Below are 8299 nucleotides of genomic sequence, written 5' to 3'. Positions count from 1 at the left end.
AGATGCAGCAGGGGCTAGAACATGGGGCCCTGTAGGACCAAGTAAAGAGTTTGAATTCTGTTCCAAGTGTAATGAGAAGCCATTGGAAGGTGTTCAATGGGTAAATGATGTGCTCTGTCTTACATTTTCTATATACCACTTCATCAAGGAATCCTTTAAGAGCCAACTGTAATAATCCTGGAAAATCTTAGTTTACACTGGAATAGTAACAGGGGTGATGGGAAGTTGGTGAAATCAGAATATTTTAGAAGTAGAAACATCAGGAGTAGAAACACTTGATAAATTGAACGGGAATGAGGAAAAAGAATCAATGATAAATCCATAGTTTTGAGTTTGACATAGAGAATCATGCTGCCATTTACAAAATGGGGAAGACTGGTGGATTAACAGGTTTTCAGGGGGAAAATCAAGAATTCTCTTTTGGACATGTTAATTTGAGGCGCCTGTAGGTTTCCAAGTGGAGAAGTCATGTAACTCGTTGGACAGGTCCATACGGAGCACAGACGACATGATAGAAACTTGGGATGCATCTTCATGTACACAAGTTGAGACAAGTCTTGCCTGAATGATTTCAGAAGAGGGAGAGCTCATATCTCCCTGGGCATATTATAGAGGATTTGTGGAGGAAATGGTGGCATTTGGGCTCCTCTTTCAAAGGGTATTCCACCAATGGGGACATTGGAGGAAAGTTTAAAAGACAGAGGTCCAGTTTAAAGGAAGGCAAGAAGATTAGTTGGGAGATGGCTGCACTAATGCAATTGAGAGCTGATGATGGAAGGGACAGTGAACTGACAGAGGGAACAGGAAGGAAAGAGCGTCTTCCACACCCTGTCTAGGTAGTCGAAAATAACATGGTAGTTGACTGGACCAGGAGGAAGAGGGAGGAGTCAAAGGAGATTGAAGTTTTGACTCCACAAGTTAAGAAGAACACTGCTGCATAATGAGCTGCTTTGGGGTTTTGTCGTTTAGTGGAGGGGACCAGAGAAGAGGTGGGGGAAGAAGATAAACGAAAATGCCAGCAAGATACCCAAATGGAAATGCCCATTTCTGTTGCTGTAGAAAGAAGACTGGAAATACAAACTAGGGCTTTTGCTACCTAAAGTATCCCCAAAGGGAAGAGGAAAAGACATGGTTAGGAGAAGGGAGAGAAGAAAAAGAATAGGGTTTCCCCAGGCTAGTGCTTGTGTGCAGGAGTAGTCACTCAAACCCGCAGATCCCAGTGAACACATACACTGAGCCCCTCGGCTCTGCATTCCCTGAGCCTCCTTCTCGAGTGCCTCGTAGGTGCTTGATAAATAAATGAATTCATCCGAGGGGTGACTATTCCTTCTGCAGTTGCAGCTGTCAGCCAGAGACCCCTTCCCTCAGCTGTGGGTTCTCCTGTTGGCCCTCCCGAGGCTGGGCAGCTCCTCTCCCCTCCTGTAGAACCCAGGCTGCCCTTTGCCCTCCTTTGAGGCTGCTCCCTTCTCACAGTGAGTGTGGCTTCTCTCTGAGCTGCTTCTCTCAGCTTGGGGGGTGGGGGGCAGAAATATTGCCCTATGATTTTTTTTTTTTTTTTGGTGAGGAAGATTGGCCCTGAGCTAACATCTGTTGCCAATCTTCCTCTTTTTGCTTGAGGAAGATTGTCACTGAGCTCACACCTGTGGCAATCCTCCTCTATTTTGTATGTGGGACACTGCCACAGCATGGCTTGATGAGCAGTGCATAGGTCCACGCCAGGATCCAAACCCACAAACCCCAGGCCGCTGAAGTGGAGCACGGGACCTTAACCACTATGCCAACAGGTCAGCCCAGTCTTCCTGTATAATTTAGACCCTAATTCTCTTGTCTTTCATTGTTTGCTATTGCTGCTACTCCTAAAAGCAATAGGCATATGGGGGGTGGGGAGGGTTACTCCACAAGTTGAAAGAGAGGCCTAAAGTCACATGAGGTACACTGGGCAACTTGGTCCCACCTCAGGGACGTTAAGAAGAGGCACAGGCACTAAGTGTGTATGTTTGGCTGGGGAGACTTACCCTTAGTAACCGCATAGATTTCTATTGTTTATATAAAAATGAAAAAGAAAATGCTTTAGCACGAAACTAAGCCTCAGGATGTCAAAAAACACCAGGGCGAATGAGGCAATTCCATGAGCTGTTTCTCTTTAGGGAGATGGTTTGGGCAGTAAGATATTGCGGCCCCTGCCTCGGGCACCGGGCAGCTCCCACAGACCCGACTCGCTATAATGGAGTATCTGTCACGGTCTGACTTGATTTTCCCCCAGGAAAGTGACTGGATCGTCACCTCACACCCTGCAAGTTAAAATTGCTCATGTTTCTTGGTTCTGACGGGGGGCCAACAAAGCCTTCCTCTCGGGCAATGTCGAGACGTGCGTCTGAGGTATCGCTCAGGCTTTCTCACGACTTCCCCCCCGTCAGGCTCCTCAGGGGGCAAACGCAGGCTGCACATGAAGTGCTGTTTAGGTTCTAGTCCCAAAGTGCATCCTTCTCGCCTCATTTTTCTTCCTTTTGGACACACTGCGCCTGAGCCAACTTGATCCTTATCAGATGGCCTCTCTCTCTTTCAACTCCCGCGAAATAACTTGTCCTGCTCTCCGGAGCGTCTGCGCATGCGAAGCAGAGGGGCCAACGCGGATCTTCCCCTTTCTGCCCCGGAGGCTCTGGGACGGGTGTTCCCGGTCGGTTCTTCCTCTTCTGCCCTGGCCAGGCCCGGCTTTCCGCTTCCCCTCAGGCCTCGCTTCCCCCCCCCCCCCGTTCTCTCTCCCATGGTCAAAGTTTCCTCTCCGGTTCTCTGGGAAAGACAAACGCCATCTTTCCCTGCCCTCCCCTCTGTGTTAAGGTTGGGGACAGAAGGGGCCGGATCCTATCCCCAAGGAAGGGGCAAAGAAGGAGTGTTATGTTAGTCTGCTCGAGTGGCCGTACAACAGACCACAGACAGGGAGCCTCAACAACAGAGGCTTGTCATCTCACAGCGGTGGGGGCTCTAAGTCCAAGACCGAGGGGCTGGCAGGGCTGGTTCCTTCGGAGGGCCGTGGAGGCCTCTCTCCTTGGTTAGTAGATGGTAATCTTCTCATCGTCTTCCCTCTATCTGTGTCTCTCTATCCGAATCTCCTCTCCTCATAAGGACAGCAGTCACACTGGAAGGGCCCACCCTGATGACCTCACCTTAACGTGGTTACCTCTGTGAAGACCCCAGCTCCAAACATAGTCAATCTGAGGGACTAGGGGTTAGGACTTCAATATTTGAACTGGGGGAACACAATCCAGCCCATAACAGATCCCCATTCGACAACGGAGGTCGGTGCTGGGGTCAGGCTGAGCCCCGAGTGAGCGTGGCACCGCCGTCATGGTATGCAGCTCGCGGCCCCCTCTCAGACTGACTTGCCCATCTGCCAGTGGCCTTCCAACGTGACAAGCTCATGACATTTGTGCTTCTTTCCACTTGGCAATGTGGAATATGTCTCAAATCCATGGATTATTACTGCTACATTACAGCCGTTGCAAGAGGCGGTGAAATAGGGGCAAGCCTGTCACAGGACATGATGTTCATCTTACAGGCTCTTCTTCCTCCTTTTTACTTATTCCTTGTGTCACACTGCAGATGGGGGTGGGGGGGGGGTTGTGCCTTTTGCCTGAGTTAAACATCCCTCTTTAATGAAACCTTCCCAGTCCATCCCACCCCACTCCCTGCACCCAGCGGAGTGGAGCACGTCCACATCTGGGGTCTCACATCACTTCACGTGACTATTAACCACATGACTGATGCCTATCAGCGCGTGCCGACTCAGCAGCCCAGCTATGAGAGCATCTTAGTCCATTCGGGCTGCTATAGCAAAACCTCCATAGACCAGGGGCTTATAAACAACGGAGACTTGTTTCTCACTGTTCTGGAGGCTGAGAAGTCCAAGATCAAGTTGTCAGCAGATTCAGTGTCTGGTGAGGACCTGGTTCGCCGTTCATAGACAGCCGTCTTCTCCTGTGTCCTCACCTGGAAGCAAGGGAGCTCTCTGGGGTCTCTTGCATAAGAGTACAGACCCCAGGCGTGAGGGCCCCTCCCTCAAAATAACCACCTTCCAAAGGCCCCACCTTCAAATATCATCGCATTGGGGGTTAGGTTTCCACATGGGAATTGGGGGTGGGGGAGAATGCAAACATCCTGTCCACGGCAGAGAAGAACCATGTGGGGGGCTCTGGCATCGAGCACTCATAGCATATTAATTCAATGCCTCTAGGCAAGGTTGAGAGACTAAGTAAAGGAGTGAAGCACTGCCGATGCGTCGGAGAAGTTGCTCATGCTGGGACAGTGCAGTCACGACAGAGAGCCTGGTTAGGACGTGTGTTAGTTCAGGTCCCCAAGAAGCAGGCACTGAAACAGGGATTTAGATACACGCGGATTATGGTTGTTATTGGGAGAAGAGCCCGTGGGAGAGAACAGATGGTGGAGGGGCAGGGGCAGAAAAGGCAGGAAGAGCCTTCAGACCCACCGTGGGTCTGACCCCCGTGACGGAGAGGAGGAAGGAGGGTCTCAGGCAGCAGCACAGGTCCCGGAAGGATGGAGCCAGGCCGCACTCCTGGGGCTCCAGGAGCTGGAGCTGCTGTCAGAGGAGCCCCAGGCTGCTCCAGAAGGAGCCTGCGTGGCGTCCCTGCCGTGCTCCAGCAATGGCTGTGAGCCCGTGGGAAGCGTAGCCTTGGGGCCACATGGTGCAAACATAGAGCACAGCAGCTGGGGCCAGGTGTGGTATACATTTTTTATTTTCTGTATATTATGATGTCTTGACATCTTAAAAAACCTCTTCTGGCTTGGGAGACACTGCCCCTCCAGGGGCTAGCCAATTCTAAGAGAAGGCAAAGGACTCAGCCACCTTCCATAGGCAAACTAATCAGTGCAGAGCCACAGCCCCCTCCTCTGGCCCCAGCACCCCAGGGGACAGTATTCCTCTGCCCTCATCATCCCAGGACCAGGACCAGCGCCTAGAGACCACGCCACAGCCTCGAGCACGCTGCAATCTCAAACTAGCCGGTCCTCAACTGTGACGTCTGCCCCACCTTGCTTTGTCTCTCCTGTGTCCACTCTTATGGCTCCACCCAACTCACCATCACATGAAAGAACCCAGAACAGTCCACCAGGCAATTACCCTCCAGGTCTGAGTGGCACCATTTCATGGCAGCCACGTGAAGAAGAAGAAGAATGACAGTTCGCATGTCCGGCATTGTTACATGTTTTCTCAGCTCCATCTCCTGACCGCTCACAACTATACTATGAGGTCACCTCAGTTAGCAGATGAGGACATGGAGACATTACAGTCTATACTCTCCCTCTAGCGCTCTCTCCACTGAGCTGGCCAGAACCCAATTCTGAGCATCCATGAGTCACTCAACTCTCCGATGCCAGGAACAAAGAGGGGACCCCAAATGCCTTGCTGCCGATCCCAGTGTGCCCCACTGTGGCAGCCCATAGCTCTGCCCAGCTCCTGACGCCCGGAGCCCATCCACGGCTCAGCCTCGGCCCGAGGTGAGGCGCACACCCTTTTGTGTTGCGGGCTCACTCGTGCTTCCCTGGGGCTGTGCCTTTCGAGGTCCCCCATAGAGAAAGTACGCTCTAGGCCTGTGCTAACAGGATTTAGCTTTATGTGACAGGAAGACTGATATGGGCCCTGGGCCATGTGCTGCTGGCTATGGAGTGTGGATTCTCTTTGTTAAGCTCCGGGGTCTGGAAGGAAGCAGCTATGCTCTTGTTTAATTCCATATGAGCAGCTTTTTAATTTTTACAAATAGTCCTCTTGCTGTTAGGGAGTGAGTGAGCGACATAAATCATCGTCATGTCTTTGGCAGCCAGGATTTCTTGGGCATGGTCCTCATTAAAGTCTTTAGTTGCAGGGTTCCTGGAGACCTTCCTTTGATACCTAAAAACATCAAACTGAAAAAGCCGTGGTGAGGAGGAGGAGGAGCAGGAAAGGGGTGGGGGCAGGAAGGGGCGGAAGCTCACGAAGATCCAGAATTGCTGCTGGGAAACAGCAAGGCACAACTAGAACGATTATTACTCATAGCTCAAAAAAAAGAAGAAACCACAGCAGCGGGAGCGGCAGAAGCGGTAAAACTTGCCTGCTGCACAGCAACCCACACGGAGGGCAGAGAAAGCTATGCGGGCGGGCAGGGTGGCTTCTCTGGGGCGAGTGATGAAAAAGGAAAAGTCCTCTGAGACTTTCCTCCCCAGACCTCGGCCCAGCAGGCCGTGGCAATCAATGAACTAACCTTTTCCTAAGGCCTTGTCTCCCTGCTGGGCGGGAATCCAATCCCCGGGCAAAGGTCACTGGGAATGCCATCATGCTGTTGGCAGTGGCTGTTCATTCACAAAATGAGCTCCTTTGTGATAAAAGCGAGGGAGAGCAGCCCGGGGTTTGTGTGCATTCCAAGCTGGTGGAGGACAGCTGCCAACACGCTCGGTCAGTGGGAACCCGGCAGCACATGCATCTCAGTTTACACGATTGATGTGGCCCTGCAGAACCTTGTACATCGAATTCCTATGAATCGTCGCATTTTAAATGCACCGGGGGAGCTGGCCATTTAAAGGACCCTGCAATGAATCTTTTGGAGAAGTGAAAAATCACTACTGAATTGATCTCTTTTGCCACGAGGTAACAAATATTTATTGAGTGCTTATCAGACACCAGGCAAAGCTCGAGGTGCTGTGGGCATTTCTTAAAATAGGGTGGCCCCGAGCTTGAGAAAAATCCTCTGTGAGGGTGGCTTTTGTCTTTGGCGAAACTAGGATGAGCTGCGTACAGAAGCAGGAAGAGAGACTCCAGCTGGAGCCATATCCTGTCATTGCCACAGGACATCCCCCAGTTGGCTTCCCTCTGAGTAACCAGGCACCATTTCTCATTCAGGAAGACAGCAATGCTCAGAGTCTTTGTAAGGCCTGAAGCAGAGGCTATGGCGTGGGGCTCAGAGAAAAGAACAGGGCCCCCCACTAAAACCTGAGTCCAGTCTCCAAACCAATATCCACCGTGGTGGCAATCTCTCTCCATTTTCTTTCCAGGAAACTCAGTGTCAAGCTCATTCATTCTAGGCTCTTGTATATAGTTTGGTGTTACATAGATTTGTGTGTCACTTGAGTCAAATCATATCTCCAAGACATGTATGTAAGTCCTAGCCTCTAACATTTGGCAGATTTTATCATACTTGAAAACAGACCCTAAAATAAGTGAGGCTGTAAAAAAAAAAAAAAAAAAAAAAAATTGCATGGATGCAGATTTAGCCTGGAAGGCAAGAGCAGAGACTCAGGCGTCAGGCAGCCTGCACTGGAACCCAGATCTACCATGTTGTTATATGGGGCCTTGGGCAAGTTGCTGATCAGCTTTGTTTGGTTTGCTCCTCTGTAAAGTGGGGATAAAGAATAGAATTTAGGATGCAGAATAAATTGCAAGTGGTTTGACATCTAAAGGCATAGAAGAATACCTAGTACATAGTACATGCTCAATAAAGTTATTCATTATGATGTTGGAGTTCATTTAGAAAACAAAACCCTAGACATGTATTGCGTGGATTAAGAAGTTCACCTTCCTGGTAGTAGGTGGTCGTCAATTGGCTGAAGCATCAGAAAGAAGGGAGAATTCACACACGAAAGTCTTACCTCTGGTGGAAGCACATGGTCTGCATCCAAACAAAAAGGGCTCCACTCCAGCCAGGCGGTACCCTCACAGATCCTCCTCACAGAAGCATCCTTGGCATTTAGAATGCAGAAAGGATCTTGCACAGAGGCCACGGGGTCCAACCTCTTAATTTATAATAAGAAAAACAAAAAGCTCAGATTAAGTAAGAGACTTAGGATATACATCTGCTTGGTTTAAAAATAAATTTTGAAAAAAGAAAACTTTGAATCTCTGACCTTGCAATTCAGGTTGCCTGCTTTCCAGGAAGAAAGGGATTTTCTCCACAGCTAGATTGAAATATGATGCGCCTCGTCAAACAGAGAAGATGGTTATCACCTTGCTTTTGATAAGTGGCAAATGGGGAAAGGAATAGCAAAACACCTTGTCCAAAAAGAAAGAAGGGCAGGTAAGTAACAGGTTCAGTGACAGAGTTCTCACAAAAGTTTGGTCCAAAGTTCACAGGAGACCTGTTAGGATAAGCATGTCCTCATCTGACAAAGAGAGCGCAATGAGAAATGTGAGTGTCGCTGACACAGTGTTGGCATTTCCCACGCCCGGCGGAAGCGTGTCACCGGACAAACGTGGGTAAGACTCGTGGCACCACCACATACAGTGGGCAATCAGAGCATGGACAAGCAATCCTCTGCG

The 8299-nt window shown here is 50.0% G+C and overlaps 1 long non-coding RNA gene across 1 annotated transcript; it reads right to left on the bottom strand.

The window, feature by feature from the left end:
• Positions 1-1542: 1542 nt before the first annotated feature.
• Positions 1543-7987, bottom strand: LOC139083414 (uncharacterized). Its single transcript, XR_011540118.1, has 3 exons — positions 7888-7987; positions 7633-7776; positions 1543-3987 (listed from the first exon to the last, which is right to left on the bottom strand). It is a non-coding gene; the product is annotated as an uncharacterized lncRNA (long non-coding RNA).
• Positions 7988-8299: the final 312 nt, after the last annotated feature.

Source organism: Equus przewalskii, chromosome 5, assembly GCF_037783145.1.
Source record: "Equus przewalskii isolate Varuska chromosome 5, EquPr2, whole genome shotgun sequence".
Taxonomy (NCBI): Eukaryota; Metazoa; Chordata; class Mammalia; order Perissodactyla; family Equidae; genus Equus; species Equus przewalskii.
Note: the sequence above shows the minus strand (reverse complement) of the source record. Positions and strands in the feature narration are given on the sequence as shown.